The sequence below is a fragment of the Talpa occidentalis genome, unplaced genomic scaffold, assembly GCF_014898055.3.
Source record: "Talpa occidentalis isolate TD23 unplaced genomic scaffold, MPIMG_talOcc4v2.1 talOcc4.12, whole genome shotgun sequence".
In the NCBI taxonomy this organism is placed as follows: Eukaryota; Metazoa; Chordata; class Mammalia; order Eulipotyphla; family Talpidae; genus Talpa; species Talpa occidentalis.
In genome coordinates, this window is record NW_023601212.1 from 64,544,581 (window position 1) to 64,563,421 (window position 18,841).

At 46.2% G+C, this 18,841-nt stretch overlaps 1 protein-coding gene across 2 annotated transcripts in view; it reads right to left on the reverse strand.

Moving 5' to 3' along the window:
• The window catches only part of RCSD1 (RCSD domain containing 1), a 62,680-nt gene extending 61,993 nt beyond the window's left edge, over positions 1-687 (reverse strand). For both annotated transcript variants that reach the window (XM_037506552.2, XM_037506553.2), the window contains exon 1: positions 629-687. The gene's annotated coding sequence lies outside the window, so the exon portion shown is untranslated. The remainder of the gene's footprint in view (positions 1-628) is intronic.
• Between the last annotated feature and the right edge of the window lie 18,154 nt (positions 688-18,841).

The window sequence follows — 18,841 nt, forward strand, 5'->3', positions numbered from 1 at the left end:
GCACCCCCACTACACCCAATCTCCGAACCCAGGCACATCCAAGAGTCTCAGACTTTACCAGAATCCTCCCTACCTGAGCAACTGCCCGGTAAGGGGAGCTTTTTGGAAAGTTCTGAAGAAGACGTGACATTCAGAAAAGGGATTTGAGATGAAGAGAACTAGCGGACTCGCTCAAAGGCCCATCTCTAATCGAAAAGGGAAGCCCGGAGGCTGGCAAAGAAATGCCAGTTTGTTTCTCTTTCAACACCCATCTCTTCTGATTCGGGGATCTGCTTTCCTGGGAGGTTTTGCTCACACATCCAGCCCTTTACAAAGTTGGCTGCGCTTAACTTTTATTTCCTGCAGCATTAGAGGCGCTACCAAAATACCTGGACCGCAGAAAGGCCCCTCCCCTCTCGCGCTCCGAGGGCTCTCCCGGCCGACCCGCTGCCGGCCGAGGAGGGACGCCCAGGTGGGAGCCGGGGCGATCCTCGGGGTTGGCGCGAGAGCGTGGGAGCGCAGGCTCGTGCCCCTGTTCCGGGCAGCCGCAGAAGGTCGGCCGCTCCCCCTTGCACCCGGGCAGCTGCCAGGGAGGGGGTGCCCCGCGCCCCGCTGGCCGCCCGGCCCCCACCCCGCAGGGGCCCTTTACCTCCGAGTCCTCCAGGTGCGACTCCGCGGGGCCGCGCGCGGGGCGGGGGTCGCGATCGCGCCGTCGCCTGGGCTCGGCGGCCCCGGTCCCTCTCCGGGCGAGTGGGCGGCGGCGCCCGGCTCCCTGCGCGACTGCGGGACTGCCCGGCCCGGGGCCCTGCGCCAGAACCAGGAAGGCGGGGGGAGGAGGGGAAGGGGTGGGGAGGGGGGGAGGGAGGGAGGGAGGGAGGGAGGCGATCAGGGTTTAAATTTAGACACAAATCTAAACAGATACTGTCCCCTCCCAGGGCAGGACTCGAGCGAGGGAGCTGAGACTCCATTAATCTGCCCAAACATGGGGATGGGACCGCCCTGGCCCCTCTTTCTGAAGAAGTTTCTCCAGGACCCTGGGCTTGGCCAGTCCCTTGCGTGTCAGGGTCTCCCTCTTTTTCTATAGGACTTCGTTGTTTGTTTGTTTGCTTGTTTCTTGCCTTCAAAATTAGAGCTGTTCTTGCATTCTTTTGAAATGTCTTCTTTTTTGGTTTCTTCTGTTATGTCTGTCCATCCTTGCTTTCTTCTTCTCTCCTCTTTTGAAATGGCATTTCTGCAAACCTGGTGTTCTTGGTGTGGAAATTGGCAGGACCCTCCCTGGCAGTCGGTGCCCTGGAAAAGGATTCTTAAGACAGAATCAACTTTCCTTCCTTACCTGTTTTCCTCTCCATCTTCCAGTTGAAAGGTCCATGCAGCAGGCCGGAATGCAGGAGCCAACCAGGAAGCCCACCTGGGGGGCAGGAATGCGGGTACCTGCCTGGAAGACTCAGACAATGAGCCTCCCCCCTCCCCCTACGAGTCTCGTCTCAGACAAAGAACCTCTACCTGCCCTACAAACTTTTCCCACCGTAGGAGCCCAACTACCCACCTGACCTCTCCTCGCCCTATAAAACCCTGCTTCCCCCTAACAACGTGGGCGGCTTCACTGACCCCCACCTTGGGTCTGTGAGGTCCGCCAGGGGCGCAATAAACTTTCCCTCCCTTTGAGAAATGTAGCCTGGCTCTCCTTTTCTTTACTGCGCCAAACCTTTCACCAGTCTCCTATTTTTTCTTTTTAAGATTGATTTATTTATGCATACGAGAGCTGGGGTACAGGCCAGAGATGTGGGGGGTGAGAGATTCACCAGAGATAGAGTGGGGAACAGAACAGGCCGATTGACTGAAATACACTGTTGAGGGGAGCAGCGGGTGAGTCACAGGAGAGGTCTGCTGCGCCATGTGGATAGCTCCCTGGCTGGCAGGGCTCGAACTTGTGCTGCAGTGGCCGTGGATTTCTTCATAGGTTGCGTCTTAACCCTTGCGCCACCAGGGAGGCCCTTCCGGTATCCTATTTTCAGGAAACCCACAACTACCCATCTAATCATGTGTGGTTCAGGAGGAGGAAGAAAACAAGGAATTCAAGCTAAGTTTCTCAAGTCTCCCATTGCATTAAATCTTTTCCTACATTCAACTGATGTGTTTGATTTTTTGGGAATTTCAGCTCCCTCCAGCTGCTCACTAAAGGACCTTTTCTCTGTTCCTGTTAAATAGAGTAAAGGCAAGATACTGCATACAGGATTCCCTTGGGGCCCACATAGCAAACCTCCCCAGGGCATTCCCAGACAGCAGAATCTGCAGCAGACTCCAGAGAAGAGGTGACTGCAAGGTAGGGATGCAGGAGCTGGAATCTGGAACAGCTTCTTTCTCTGCTGTGCTTTTTTTTTTTTTTTTTAAGATTTATTCATTTATGCATGCAAGAGCTGGGGTACAGGCCAGAATGGGGGGGGAGGGGCGGTGAGAGGATCCACCAGAGACAGAGTGGGGAACAGAGCAGGCAGACCTATTGAAATACACTGCCGAGGGAAGCAGCAGATGAGACAGGAGAGGTCTGCCTTGCCATGTGGGTTTCTCCCTGGCCAGCCAGGGACCAACTGCTACAGAGGCTGTGGATTGCTTCACAGTGCAGTACTCAACCCCCTGCGCCACCAGGGAGGCCCCTCTGCTGTGCTTTTATGCTGGCCACCAACCAGGCTAGGTGCCCCTGCTGGATCCTTCCCATTCCCCCCCAAAGCAGAGAAGAGGAGAAATGTCTTCAGAGACTAGCACACTGAAGGGGACTGACTTGCATGGATGCCTCTGTGACCCCCTGTGTTCTCTGTTTCTCATCCCCCACCGCCCAGACCTAACTCACCCTGGGAAAGGGGAGCCACATTGAGGTGAACAGTGAGCTGGGTGGTGGCAAGAGCTGTGAAGGGGGATTAGGGAGAAGTCAGTGAAGATCAAGCTGAGAGTTTGCTCACACTCAGTAGAACCATCCCAATTCTACTCCTCAGTCCAGCACCACCTGGGAACTCTCAGGTACTTAGATTGCTACTTTGGGTGCCAGTCTTAGAAATATGGGCACCGTCCAGAGGCTTGGCATCCTAAAATACAAAAAGCCTGAACGTGAAAGTGTTTTTTAGTTTATTTAACTCAGCCAAGGATAGGGCAAGACAATTGATTTGGGGAATGGACTCAAGGGTGAAGTTCAGCTCTAACCATGTTGCAATCTAGCTGTGCTCCTTAGACTGGTCACTTTACTTCCCCGACCCTCAATTTCCTCCCTGTACATTTTAGTAGGCTTTCTGAAAAGAAGTATTTTTGTTTTTATTTTTATAATGCTTAGCCTCACAGGCAAGCTCAAGTGAGTTAGGGACCTGATATTTTTTTCACTTAGAGTCAATGAAAGGGGCCCTCGTACCCAAAAATTCATAGTGATGCCCTCCTATTCCAGCCACACAGCTACAAAAGTGAGGACACTAGGGCAGAGTTGACAGCCAAAAAGGACTTTTCTTGGTAACCATGCAGTGTTTGCCTTTTTCTTTGCTTTTTTTCAAAGGTACTGACTGAGTCAGTGGACCAGCATGCTCTCTTAGCATGTCTTTGAACCCTGACCCATGGGGTTCTTTCCTTTCTCCCTTAGTCTGTTAGGGGGAAATGATGTCCTGCGCTAATCCCATATGTTTTGTGGACTCCACCCCCACTCCAGACTAAAGCCATCAGGACATTGGGAAAGACAAATTCCGTCACCACCAAAGGGAAGGTGGCTGGGACCTGAGGGTGGAGTTAAGCAGCCAGGTTGGATATAAAAACCAAACATGTGGGCCTTGGGGGGGTCGCTGTCGCTCGCCTCCTGGCTTCACGGCTCCTGGCTCGTGGCCAGCTCTCAGAGTGCCATTTCGGGTAGGACTCATTTAAAACTTTGTCTCCCACTTTTCTCCCAGAGCTGTACATTTCCTCATTTCCCCTTCCCTTGTAAATAAACCTTTTATTAACCTTTCGCGTGTGCCTGCAGTAGAGCATTGGTAAGTCCTTTTAAGCGCGTGGGTGAGGACCCGCAGTCAGGCATCCCGTTTTGTATCGGGGCTGCCCTATAACAAGTCGACTCTTTCTGCTCAGAATTGGGCTGTCCAACAGGTTTCTGGGTTCTTGAACAGGAGGGCCGGAAGTGCCTACCCAGAGGAAACCGTTAGGCCGAGATAGCATCAGAGTCATCCTAGGTGACTAACAGCTACACCACCCTGCTCAGACCCACCATGGGCAGCCCAGAATGCATCATACTGTAACAGGGTGGTCCCAGGAAAGGGGGAGGTTCCCTGCCCCACCCAAGGGAGGGTGGAGCTGAGCAGGAAGAGGAGAAGCTGAAGAAGAGACTGAGGAAGGAAGCAGGATGGAGCCTGGAGACCTGGAGGAGGCGCATGGAGCCTAGAGACACGTAAAGAAACTGCGCTTGTCTTTTGGTCGTGGATGGGGTGACACAGATGTGGGTGAGACCCGTGGGGAGGTGACAATGGCAGCTTTTATCTTGATGTTGATATTGCTCTTTTCCTTCCGGGCTTGTCTGGTTGTTTGTGACCCTTTGCTGTGGGTCCCCACTGGAAGATGCTTTAGACTTGTAGCAGGCTTTGGGGCCTTGCTCTGGGCCAATCCCATTTGGATGGACTTTTACCCACGAGGGGACGGGTAACTTTGGGTGCTTCATTTAGAAACTAGACTCTTTGCCTTACCTGTATTGTTTCCTAGTTTTATTAAAGATCCTTCCCATTAGTCTCATATGTTTTGTGTTGATGCGGCGGATGGCAGAACCCATGTAGAATAGGCAGGTTTGCGGGGTTTGGGCTGCCCCTCTCCCTGTCCTATAACAATACCACCACAAGTAAGCTGGGCTGCCACAATGCTCCAGAACCCTGGTATGGACTGACACATACTTTGGGGGAAGGAGTAGAAAATGGGGAGGGGGAGGCAAGGGATAGCTGGGAACTCAGTTTCAGCACAAATGGATAGGTGTGGGGGTGCTCTCCTATCTTTTCCTCCTGACCCCCACCCCCAGCACAGAGACAACCCAGCAAATAAACACCATGTTTTCACTGGGTTATCTGGGAATATGACTCCCTGTTCTGTGGAGAAGCTAATGAGCCAAGGAAAAGAGAAAGTGCCACCAAAGGCCTCCCCTTCACACACCCTGGTAGTCTGATCCAGCCAAGCAATAAATAAGAGCCAGTGCAGAAGGAAGAAGCAGGAACACTAGCAGTGTAGCTGGAAAGCTGGTGTGGAGGAGCCATCCGACATAAACAGCTCTAGCCAATAGCTGGATGAATATTTGGTGAATGAATAAGTGAATGAATGAATGAAACAAAAGAGTAGGATCACTGCCTTGCAATTAAAGGCAGAGCCTTTTTCTGTAGATGGGTCTCCAGTGGGAGAACAGATCATCAAAAGCCACCATAGGGAATGCTGTAACTTAATTCGTTTTTAAACAAAAATGAATTTTAAGCAAAAGCTCCAATCAATCAGCTATGTTGTGCTGCTGATCATTTATGCTAAAAATTAAGAGCAAGAAACAAATACTATTTTATGACTGTAACTATGAAGTTTAAGATCTGTGTACTTAAGCCCTAGATTCTGAGAATGTGGCAAGGACGAAACAATTCATTCGGGCACAAGGGACTGTCATTGAGGAATAGCATTGAATACTCTCGAAATGAAAGCACAAAGGTTTGCGAATTCCCTATGTTAAGGGAAGGCGAGGAGGGTTGCCCAGAGAAAGGGAAATAGCCATTTTTTAACATGGGGAAGGTAAATTGAGGAAGAAGTTTGCTAGGTAGCAATATGGACTTCAGAGAGGACAGGCAGTGAGCGGAGTTGGGACCTCAAGAGGGGGTTTTGACTGGCTCGTCAGGGACATGGATGGCTACATAGAAACTCAACAAATGGGTAGGTGTGTTGAGGTCAGTGCATCACTGAGATGCAGGGGAGGGGCAGCTCAAATGAACTCTGGGTATTGGATTGCAAAGGAAGGAACTTGTGATTTGAGTCTACAGAGAGATAGATATAGATATAGGTTGTGTACACACACATGTATTACTTCATAGTTTATGTGCGGAGAAAACCCAGAGCAATGGCACCTCAGAAGCAATCAGTGCATACAGACCCCAGATCTTAGCTTCTAAATATTAAAGGAACCAGGGCTCTTTGGATAAAATGATAATTCCAGGGCTGGACTGGGTAAATGATAATTCCAGGGCTGGGTAAAAGGACATGATAGGTTTGAATCATCTTGTAATTCCAGAAAATTAGAAGTGCTTCGTGAATGACAGGGGGATGTTAAAAGGACACAGAAGTCAGCTTGAGGGGCTCTTGCTGGCAAGGCAGTCATACCTCACTTAGAGTCACTTAATGGTTTTGCTCAGCAAAGAACCATATGGTGACCCCAATAGGCTGCAACACATAATATAGGTGTGCAGTAGGCTGTGGAATTACTTCTGTGACGTTCATACAACGACATAATCGCCTAACCACACATTTCTCTGAATGTATCCCCATACATTGGGATAGTATAAGGATCAAAATAAATAATGATAGTAATGCATTATAACCCTACAATAAAACAGGACTCCATGAGACCACATGATATGAACAAGTGGATAAATAAGTAGGGGAAAACTCTCAGAGCACAATGCCAATGAACCAGTGTAAAAAAACTTTCCAAAGAAAATGCCATATGACCATGATCATAATTAAAATTTTAGCCAAGACACATTATTGCATGCTAAATCTACCACTCCACAGTATGCTAAAAATGGGATGAGCAGTGAAGGGGATTTTACATAATTTTAAAGTATTACCCTAGAAGCTACTCACTAATTACAAAGGTGGGAAAAAAACTTACGAAGAACAAACCTCACATGGGTCTCCTTGTGGCCTAGGGGTTAAGTCTCAGCACAATCATCTTTATGGCCTGAGTTCGATCCCCAACCAGGGAGCTCACCCACATGGTGCAGCAGACCTTTCCTGTCTCGCCTATTGCTCCCCTCAGCAGTGTATTCCAGTAGAACTGCCTGTTCTGTTCCCCACTCTCTCTGGTGAATCCTCTCACCACCCCCTTCCCCCCCCCCACCCCAAACCTCAGGCCTACATCCCAGTTCTTCTGTGCAAAAATTAAAAAAAATATATCAATAAACCTCATAGATGTCATATTAATCAAGGGATGAAAGTAAACACTGCCAGTGGTAGGACAGACTGACAGTGCGCTTCCCCACGGGGTGGAATCAGGACACACCCCCATGTCTGTGGGATTCTGACCTAATGCATAACCTGAACCTAATCAGGAGGAAACTTGGGACCAGCCAAATAGGAAGACATACCTCAAAGTGACTGGTCTGAAATCTTCAAGTGTCACTGTCAAGAGGTCACGGAAAGGCTGTGGGGGGAGGTTAAAGGAGACAGACCATATGACAGTTGGGGATCTGCTTAGGCTCCTTTATTTTTATTTATGCATGCAAGAACTGGGGTGCAGGCCAGAGGTGTGGAAGGCAGTGAGAGGATTCACCAGAGACAGAGTGACGAGCAGAAAAGGCAAATCCACTGAAACCCATGTGAAACCCACTGCTGAGGGGAACAGCAGGGAGATAGGAGAGGTTTGCCGCACCATGTGGATCAGCTCCCTGGCCTGGGATCAAACTCAGGCCAAAGTCAGGCCACAGCTGGCGATAGCTTCATAGTGCTGAGACTTAACCCCTGCGCCACCAGGGAGGCCCTGCTTAGGTTCCTTTAACTATCAAGAATGGTCAAGGAATTCTCATGTATACATGCATCAAATAGTCACTCTATGCCCTTTAGTACCATTTTATTTGTCTGTTACACTTCAATAGAGTTGGGGGAAAAAAGGAATTATTAGGATCATTATCCTGGCATCATTATTCTTTTCACAAAACCAAAAAGAATCGCAAGTAAAAGATACATGGGAATTGTTTGTATTAATCTTCCAATTTTTCTCAAAGTTTGAAATTATTTCAAACCAAAAAGTTAAGGAAAAAGGTTAGATTCATATTTCTTTGATTCTAATTAACTCCACAGGATGGGCCCCATGGCTCTGAAATCTATGGTATGGACCTCCATCCCCAGAGACCCACAGAATAGGCCCCCATGCCTAGAGGTGCAAAAGATGGGTCCCCCACCCCCAGAGATCTACAGCATGTGTCCCCATGCCCAAGAGCCCGTGGGATGGACCCCACCTTCCAGAGATCCACAGAATGGGCCAGGGCCATGTGGACACTGACAATGGAGTGAGATGGTAGCCATGGAGAAAACCTGGTCTTCTGGAATAGCAGAAAAATGGAGGCAGTAAGGGGAAATTATTCAAATCATTTTTTTTAAAAAAAAAAGATTTATTTTTATTCATGCATACAAGAGCTGGGGCACAGGCCAGAGATGCAGGGGGGGAGGGGAGGGGAGGGTTTTGAGAGGATTCACCAGAGACAGAACTGGGAACAGAACAGGCAGATTGACCAAAATACATTGCTGAGGGAAGCAGCGAGCGAGACAGGAGAGGTCTGCCGAGCCATGTGGGTTGCTCCCTGGCCAGCCAGGGATTGAACTCGTGCTGCAGAGGCTGCGGATTGCTTCATAGTGCGGTGCTTAACCCCTTGCACCACCAGGGAGGCCCTCAAATCATTCTTTGTGCAAATACCTCTGTGTTGTTTTATTAGTCGCAGTAAGCATGTATTTTTATAATATTAAAGGAGGGATTTAATTTCAAAACAGAAGAAAACAAAAAGAACCCAACCGGCCAGAGGGAAGGTTGGGCATGTTGATGGAGACAGCAGTAAGCTCAGGTCCACTAAGGAAGGGGTACTAAGGAAGGTCCACTAAGGAAGGAACAACCAGGGTTTTTTTTTATTATTTTCGGGGGAGGAGGGGAGCGTGGTGTTGGAGTAGGAAGGAAGTGACAAGACCCTGATCTAATCATTGAGGACAAAGAAAAGTGTTGACAGAAACACCACAGGGAATGGCCCAGTGACCTTCTCCTTTTGAGGACTACCGAGTTTTAAGAGTGAAATTAGACCAATCTACTAGGAAATTCAAGCCCCAAAAGGATATCACATAGAGCCATCTGAGCATATCTCAACTCTGCTGTAAATTAGAATGATCTAGGAGCTCTGAAAAAATATCTATGCCTGGGCCCCACCCCAGACCAATGGGTAGTGGGACATAAGGTCAGTGTGTGTGTGTGTGTGTGTGTGTGTGTGTGTGTTTTTAAACTTCAGTAAAGAGGTAGAACAATCTGACTCAGCTGGGGAGAGACCATGCCCCTTGCCAGAAACTACTTTATGGAGGGATAAGTGAGAAAATGTTGGCCAATGAGACAAAACAACACAAAAGAGGAAAATTTTACCCTTACTGATAAAGAAACATACGAAAAGATGCTCTGTAAATGTAGACTGTTGCCCTACCTGAAGACATGCCTGGAGCACCAGCAACCCTTTTTTTTTTTTTTTTTTTCCTACCATGAGGCAAAACTGGAAAGACCCAGAATGTACATTCCAGGGGGCACAGAGATTTTTTGTCCCTTTGTTGGTGTATATCCAATTGCCTAAATCAAAATCAGGCACAGATTGACACTCCATAAATTTTCATTGAACAAAGAACTCAATGACTTTGTTGAGGCTCTGAATAGATCAAGCTTAGAGGATCTTTTCCCTGGACTTTGTGAAGTGTACATTTTCATTTTTTAAAGATTTATTTATTTATACAAGCACTGGGTACAGTCAGAAGTGCAGGAGGGCGAGAGGATTCACCAGAGCCAGAGCGGGGAACAGAACAGGCAGACTGATGAAATACACTGCTGAGGGGAGCAGTGGGCACAGCAGGAGAGGTCTGCACGCCATGTGGGACCCTGCCGGTGGCCAGGGATCAAACCAGTGCTGCAGAGGCTGCAGGCAGCTTCGCAGCCCAGCGCTCAACCGCTGCGTCACCGGGGAGGCCCTGAAGTGTACATTTTTTATAATTTAAACCATTTGAGTCTGATCATTTCTTAATAGCTGACCATACATTATGTCAGCATTCACCTGATTCAGAGCAATACAAACTTACAAGAAGACTGAACAAGACACATATACCAATACAGAAAGAGGCAATCCCACTGAAAAATGTTGAGCAGAGATATGGAGAAAGAGACTGGCAAGGCAATGAAAGGCAGAGAGAAACACACACACACACACATACACACACACACAGGTAGGGTAGGGAGGGAGAAAAAGAGAGAGGAAAGAGAAGAAGAAGGAGGAGGAGCAGAAAAGAAGGTGAAACAGAAAAAGTGAGAAATCTAATTAATGTCCACTGGGGAGGAAAAAATAAGACCAAAAAAAAAAAAAAAGAGTAACAACCATCAGAATTTGAATTGTCTTAATGCTTATCTAAATTTTGGACAGCTGATAGCATAAATAATCCCCTGACTTTTTTCATTCTTAACAAAGAAAAAGGACCGATTTCTTTTAGAATGTAAGTGGGATGATAGCTACAGAATTAAACTATGGTTTCATGAATTAGTTTCACATCACTGTTCCTTTTAAAATGCTGTTAGTAATATTAAATGGTTGCATATTTGCTACTGAATGTATTTACTAATATGAATCTATATCTTGCACTGAGCAGGAACTTGCCCAAAGCTAGGAGCTACCTCCCTGGTTTTAATGATTCTACACTAATAATGTGGAACAGATTATGTTAGGGGGAAAGGATGTTCTGAGCTAATTCCATGCAGGCTTTGTGGACTCCAGACCAAAGCCATCAGGACATTGGGAAAGACAAATCCCGTCACCATCAAAGGGAAGGTGGCAGGGACCTGAGGGTGGAGTTAAGCAGTCAGGTTTGGTATAAAAACCAGACATGTGGGCCTTGGGGGGGCTCGCTCTGTCACTCGCCTCCTGGCTTCACGGCTCCTGGCTCGCGGCCAGCTCTCAGAGCGCCATTTGGGATTCCAGATCAGCGGATCAGGTAGGACGCATTTAAAACTTTGTCTCCCACTTTTCTCCCTGAGTTGTACGTTTCCTCATTTCCCCTTCCCTTGTAAATAAAAAATCTTTTATTAACCTTTCGTGTGTGCCTGCAGTAGAGTATTGATAAGTCCTTTTAAGTGCGCGGGTGAGGACCCACAGTCAGGCACCCCGTTTTGTATTGGGGCTGCCCTGTAACAATTATAAGAAAAAATAGTATCACGTCCCACCTCCCACTCACCTCCTTTGTCTTTTTACATGGGTAACACAGGGAAAGTTTTCTGCATGATGCCTTGTTTTGGGACCCAGCAAAGAACTTGCAAAAACGTGCAAAAAAACCCTCTGTCCTGTTTATTTTTCCTCCTTGGGGTGGTCTCACTATCCATCCACTTGCTCATGATAGAAACCTGGAATCATTCTGGATTTCTCCATTATGTTTGCCTACCAGATGCTGCAATTCTAGATCTGAAATATGCTGGCATCACCCCTTCCTGTGACAATCCTGTGACATCATCCCCTCTTGCCCTTTTAAGTGGCTTAAAAAAACAGGCCTCCCTGGTGGCGCAAGGGGTGAAGCACCATTTTATGAAGCAATCCACAGCCTTTGCAGCATGAGTTCGATCCCAGCCGGCCAAAGAGAAACCCACATGGCCCAGCAGACCTCTCCTGTCTCGCCTGCTCTCCCCTCAGCAGTGTGTTTCAGTCAGTCTGCCTGTTCTGTTCCCCGACTCTGTCTCTGGTAAATCCTCTCACCCCGCTGCATCTCTGGCCTGTAGCCCAGCTCTTGTATGCATAAATAAATAAATCTTTAAAAAAAGAAAAAGAAAAACAGTGCCCATATCCGTTTCTGTATCTCCTAGTAGTTATCCTTGCCTTCAACCTCACTCACCAGCCCCCCATCTATTTTCCACTTTACAGGTAGCAATCTTTCCAAAATATGTAACTCACACTCATTTCTACCTCCTTGGCCTCTTTCTCAACAGAAAACACCCAGTACTCCACACTCCAGTCACCCTGCATTGTTTTCAGGTCCCTGAATGGGCTCCTTTCTCTGCCTGAACACATTTCTTGCTTTGCACATAACTAAATCTTATCTCCTTGGTTCTCAGTTTAGGCTTCCTTCAGGAAGATGACCTCACCCCCCACCCCTCCCCTCCCCCCCACCCTCCTACCACCTGGTGCCTGCTATTCCTGTCATTGCCAGGATTATTTTATAATTGTCTGCTTCCTTTCTCTATCCTCCCACAAAACTTTAAGCTTAATGAATGCACATTCTCTTTTGTCTTGGTCAAAGTTCCACGAGATCGGTGCTGGGCTCAAGTTTGGGATAAACATGTGTTGGAGGAAGAATAATACTGGTCCCTTGCAAGAGTAGGTAATTCATTTTGCAATCCAGTTCTTGCACATCCAACTAAGAATGTAATAGAAAAACAGAGCAATGACATAGAGGATAGCATAAAGATTGTCACAAGATTGCACAAAACCAGACTTCCCATGTCCAAGCATGTATGGCCTTGATTGATTCACCAGCCATTATATACCTCAGTCTCTCCATCTGCGAAATGGGGATAATAATAGAACTTACCACATAGATCTGTAAGGATTCTAGGAGTCAATACATGTGAAATGCTTAGACTAGATCTAGCACATAGTAGATGTGATAAAAGCTGGGTACAATTTTCTCCCTGAGCTGTACATTTCCTCATTTCCCCTTCCCGTGTAAATAAACCTTTTATTAACCTTTTGCGTGTGCCTGCAGTAGAGCATTGATAAGTCCTTTTAAGTGCTCGGGTGAGGACCCACAGTCAGGCACCCCGTTTTGTATCAGGGCTGCCCTATAACAATAGTAGCAATAAAAGCAGCACATGATTCTGAGTCCATCTCTCAATTCTAAGCCATGTGCTTGTGATATGTACCTACTTCTCAATACATTTCTCTCATTGTACACTAACCTTGGAGTTGATTCCTCTTTGTTTATTTCCTCTCATCTGTAATTTTTCCAACTGTTCTGCAACATCTAAGTTCAGATTCAATTCTGCATTTTATGCTTGTACGTACCAAAAAAAAAAAAAAAAAAGATGGAGGAGAAGTTTTTCATTTCAGTTCTGAATATTTCACAACCTTGAACAGTGTTTCTTCATTTTGGAAGCAAAATTTAAGCTGCCCTGAATTGAGTAATGCTTACATGTAATGCATGAAAATCTTATGATTTTTCTGGCGTAGTCAAAGATTTGATCTTCTTCTCTAAATTTTAGCAATTGTTAACTAGTTCATTTGCCCTCATCTCACAGCTCCAGATACCAAAACATTTTCTACGATTTTACAGTTCAGGACCAGCTCATGTGTCTTCACTCACCTTCTCTGCCTCCTGACATGTGAATGTTTCAGGATTTTTCTTATCTTGGTGTACCTAACACCATTCGTGGCCTGGAGAGGCCAGCACAGGGTCCCTAGCTTACAGGAGCATCATTTCTCTGCAAAGGTGGTAACTAATAGACCCTTGAACATTTGGATCATATAGCAAACTCAGTGCTCATTGACCTGCTGCAGTGTAAAACTAGAAGTTGCTGGGTCCTGAGGAAGGCCAAATTGACTAGGCTAGAGAGTTTAAGGAAGGCCTGGGGCAAGGAGAAGAAGAAGCTGACCCAGTTGGATTTGGTGGAGGTGACAAGGTGCAGCTGGGTGGAAGGGCCCTGTGAACAAAGAACTCCAGGAACCTGAGGACAGGGTGGAGAGTGACCTAAGGGTGTGAGAGGTCAGATTCAGCCCTCAGGTTTGCACCACCTGCTCCTACAGGGCAAATATTAGCCCCTTGAGTGGGTTGTAAGTTTGGAATCCACCCTGGCTCCTAGGGAAAGCCACAGCTCTCAGAATATTGTTCTGGGAATGTTCTACACTTGATATTTGCCTCTGTAAAAATAGGTAATATTTGCATTTTGAAGATGATTGAACTTGAGCAGGAGTGCTTCTGATTTAAATTTTCTGCTTCAGTTTCCTTAATTGCACATGGTGGGGATTTTAGTAGGCAGCAAAGAGAAAGAGATGGGGCGGGAGTGGGCAGGGAAGAGACGTGAGAGTCACCTCTAGAGACCTATCCTATAGGCAAAAGGGCAAAGCTGGGGACTGGGGACTCCAGGATCCCATACGTGCTTTAAAAAGGACAAAGAAGTGACTTAACCATTTTCATCAGTCACCCAGAGGTGTGGTAAGGAATTTCTAATCAAAATGACCATAGGTCTGAAACCGTAATGAAATGGGTTAAGCACTAAATCTGACCTCACACAGCCCGGTTGGCATGAAGCAAAGGCCGCAGACAACCCCATAGAAGTCACAGAGGGATGAGTGTGCCTCTGCTGTGGAGAGGGGGATGGTGTGGGTGACAGGGGTGGGGGATATTGTGGGGGTGGGGAAGGGAAGGAATTTGCATTTCATAGCATAATCAGATCTGAAAGCTAACATCCTGTTTTTCTGTAGGTTGGGCACATCAGTAGCTGAAAACCTCCTCTGACCACGGCCAGCTTCAGGAAGTGAGTGTCAACAGACTTACTTAAGGATGGCAACCCAACTTGTGAGTGACCATGCCTGCAAATGCCTCCCCTTGCCACCCTGGCCAGGCCCCAGCCCCTCTCTACCCCAATTCTAGAACTCCAGACCTCACCCCTCCTCCCCAGAGACTTATCAACAGGAAGTGAAGTCAGCTGGAACACTCTGTTCCCGTGACATTTTTGTTTTAATTTTGCAGCTGTGTTTAAGGCTTCATGAATTATCTCTCTGGCTCTGTGTCTTGGGTCTGTCTGGTGGTTTTTCTCACATCCCTGCACCAAGTCACGGCTACCATAAGGCCGGCAGACTGGAACGAGACTAGGGTGGGTAAGGAGGAAGTGGGGCAGCAAGAAAGTGTTGTAGAGCAACCCCAATACAAAACGGGGTGCCTGACTGTGGGTCCTCACCCGCGCTTAAAAGGACTTATTAATACTCTACTGCAGGCACACACGAAAGGTTAATAAAAGGTTTATTTACAAGGGAAGGGGAAATGAGGAAATGTACAGCTCAGGGAGAAAAGTGGGAGACAAAGTTTTAAATGCGTCCTACCTGATCCGCCGATCAGGAATCCCAAAATGGCGCTCTGAGAGCTGGCTGCAAGCCAGGAGCCGTGAAGCCAGGAGGGGAGTGACAGCGAGCCCCCCAAGGCCCACATGTTTGGTTTTTATACCCAACCTGGCTGCTTAACTCCACCCTCAGGTCCCAGCCACCTTCCCTTTGGTGGTGATGGGATTTGTCTTTCCCAATGTCTTGATGGCTTTAGTCTGGAGTGGGAGTGGAGTCCACAAAGCCTGTATGGGATTAGCTCAGGACATCATTTCTCCCTAACAAAAGCACTTTAGGGACTGTGCTGTTAGCTGTTGATGAGCTGGGGATGGTAACCATTTGCCTAGGGATCATAACTGAGGAGAAACTATAAATGCTGAGGATGAATTCCTCAATCATTAATACCATGCAGCCCCAAGCTCTCCCCCTCCTCCAGCCTTCGTGGTGCTTATTTCTACCTCACGTTGCAGTGATGAGAGTGCATGTCTTCTCTCCTCACAGGTCTACACTGCCTACTTAGCAGATGTCTTCTTCGCACTTACTCTCACTCAGGAAGCATTTGGTAAATGACCAAATGAAATTTCTCCCCCACCTGTTATCCCAAGTCAGCTGATCATTTAGGAAACCAGGACATAGCTTCCAAATGCAGCTAAGTCCTATTCAAGGTGATACCTCATTCTCTCTTGCAGCTGCAAGTTTTAGTTTTTTACTTGCTGAGTGTCTGTTTTTTATTCACAGTACATTGTTCCCAGACTATTCAGGGCATTATTTTGTTCTATCCTGGTTGATTTTCCTTTCACTGCTTCTGTTCAAGACTAGAAGAAAAACTTGGAGACCCTGAGACCATGAAGCTGTCAGGGGGAAAGGATGTCCTGAGCTAATTCCATGCAGGCATTGTGGACTCCACCCCCACTCCAGACCATTGGGAAAGACAAATCCCGTCACCACCAAAGGGAAAGTGGCTGGGACCTGAGGGTGGAGTTAAGTAGCCAGATTTGGTATAAAAACCAGACACGTGGGCCTTGGGGTCTCTCGCTCTCTCGCTTGCCTCCTGGCTTCATGGCTCCTGGCTCGCGGCCAGCTCTGAGTGCCATTTGGGATTCCAGATCGGCGGATCGGGTAGGACGCATTTAAAACTTTGTCTCCCACTTTTCTCCCTGAGTTGTACATTTCCTCATTTCCCCTTCCCTTGTAAATAAACCTTTTATTAACCTTTCGTGTGTGCCTGCAGTGGAGTGTTGATAAGTCCTTTTAAGCGCATGGGTGAGGACCCACAGTCAGGCACCCCATTTTGTATCGGGGCTGCCCTATAACAAAGCCACCAAGTGGTTAGAAAGAAAAGTGGTGATTCTTCTCTCTCCAAGTTCTTCAACAGAGCCAAGAGTATCCCTCATTAATTTTAGCGGCTGATCCAGTGAAACTGAAATTTTAAACTGCTAGGGGTAGTTTTAAAGGCCCACCTGCTACACACCATTTAGAGTCACACATTGGATATCCTTTGCCAATCACTTCCCTTGAACTCTAAGACTGAAAGAACATAGCTCACAAGACAGGTATGGTCCCGTATGTCTCCATATAATCCTATTTGAAAAATCCCTATCTAGGTCTGCTGTTGCCAGTTGGTAATCCTAAACTATAATTTAAAGTGCCTCATAGTTTATGCCCAAATTTTATATTTCAAAGTAAATGCAAGTGTCATATATTTTAATTTTTTAAATTTATTTATTTATGCATACAAGAACTGGGGTGTATGTCAGAGGTGCGGGGTGGGAGGTGAGAGGATTCACCAAAAAGAGTAGGGACCACAACAGGCAGATCTACTGAAATACACTGCTGAGGGAGCAGCTGGTGAGACAGGGGAGGTCTGCTGCACAGTGTGGGTTAGCTCCCTGGCAGGAGGGGTCAAACTTGTGCTGCAGTGGCTGGCAATAGCCTGATAGCCCTGTGTCTTTAACCCTTATGCCACCAAGGAAGCCCTCATATACTTTTAAAAACTAACTATATAAGGACCTCATCCTTAACAATGCAAAACCTTCCCTCTAAGATCAGGAACAAGGGAAATTTGCCCACTTTTATCACATGTATTCAACATAGCACTGAAAGTTCTAGCAAGAGCAATTAGGCAAACAAAATACATTAAAGGCATCCAATCTGGAAAGGGAGAAGTAAAATTATCTTTGTTCTCAGAGGACTCTGAAGTTTTCACATACACCAGCATACTAAAATAAGTTGCTCTTCTGTATACTAACAATGATCAATCCAAGAAGGAAATTAAGACAACCATCCCTACCCCATTTATAATAGCACAAAAAGGAATAAAATACCTATGAGTAAACTTAGCAATTTAGTACTGAAAGTGATAAAAAAAATTGCTGAAAGAAACAAAAGACACAAATAAATGGAAAGATACTATATGCCCAAGCATTGGAAGAGTTAATATTGTTAAAATGGCCACACTAACTAAAGGTATTTATAGATTCAATGCAATTCCTAAAGGCATTTTTTTAACCCAAAAGCATTTTTTTCAGAAATAGAAAGAACATCCTAAAATTCATAGGCAATTTCAAGGGACTTCAAATTCCCAAATAATCTTGAAAAGGAAAAACAAAATTGGAGGCCTTATATTCCTGGATTTAAAACATATTACAAAGTCATAGTAATCAAAATAGTGAGGTACTGCCATAAAGATAGACACACAGACAAATGGAACAGAAAGGAGTCCAGAAATAAACCTTTGTATTTGTCTTCAACAGGTGCCAAGACCACACGCTGGGAAAAAGACATTCCCTTCACCATATGTTCCTGTGAAAATTAGACATTCACCTGCCTCACACCATATATAGAAGTCAATGGATTAAAATCAAAATGCATTAAAGATCTACATATATGACTTAAAACTCTAAGGCTCCTAGAAGAAAATATAGGGGGAAAGCTTCATCACACTGAATTTGGCAAATGATTTCTTGATTATTACATCAAAAGAACAGGCAACAAAAATAAAAGTAGATAAATGGGACTATGTTAAAATCTCGGTGCATTAAAAGAAGCAATCAATAGTGTGAAAAAACAATCCATGGAATGTGGGAAAATAAGAGTAAATCATATATCTAATAAGGAGTTAATATCCAGAACATATGAAGAACTCCTACAATAGGAGAAACCAAAAGCTCCTATAATCCAACAACAAAACTGCAATAACCCAATTGAAAAGGACCTGAATAGGGCCTCTCTGGTGGCTCAGGTGGTTGAGCGTGGCACTGTGAAGCTGTCTGCAGCCTCTGCAGCATGGGTTCCATCCCGGCCGGCCAGCGGAATCCCACATGGCAAAGCAGAACTCTCCTGCCTCACCCGCTGCTCCCCTCAGCAGTGTGTTTCATCAGTCTGCCTGTTCTGTTCCCAGCTCTGTCTCTGGTGACTCCTATCACCCTCCTGCGCATCTGACCTGTATCCCGGTTCTTATATAAATAAAAAATCTTAAAAAAAAAAAAAAGAAAAGAAAAGGACGGGCATAGACATTTTCCAAAGAAGGTATACAAATGGCCAACAAGCATATGAAAAGATGCTCAAGATCACTAATGATTAGGGAAGTTCAAGTCAAAGTCACTAAAGATAACACCTTATCATATACATAAGGATGACCTATAAAAAAGCAACAGAAACTAAAACTCATTGGTGAGGATATGAAAAAACTGGAACACTTGTGCTCTGCTGCTGGAAGGAATATAAAATGTGCAGCTGCTATGCAAAAACAGTATGGAGGTTCCCCAGAAAATTAAAAATAGATTTACCATATAATACAGTAA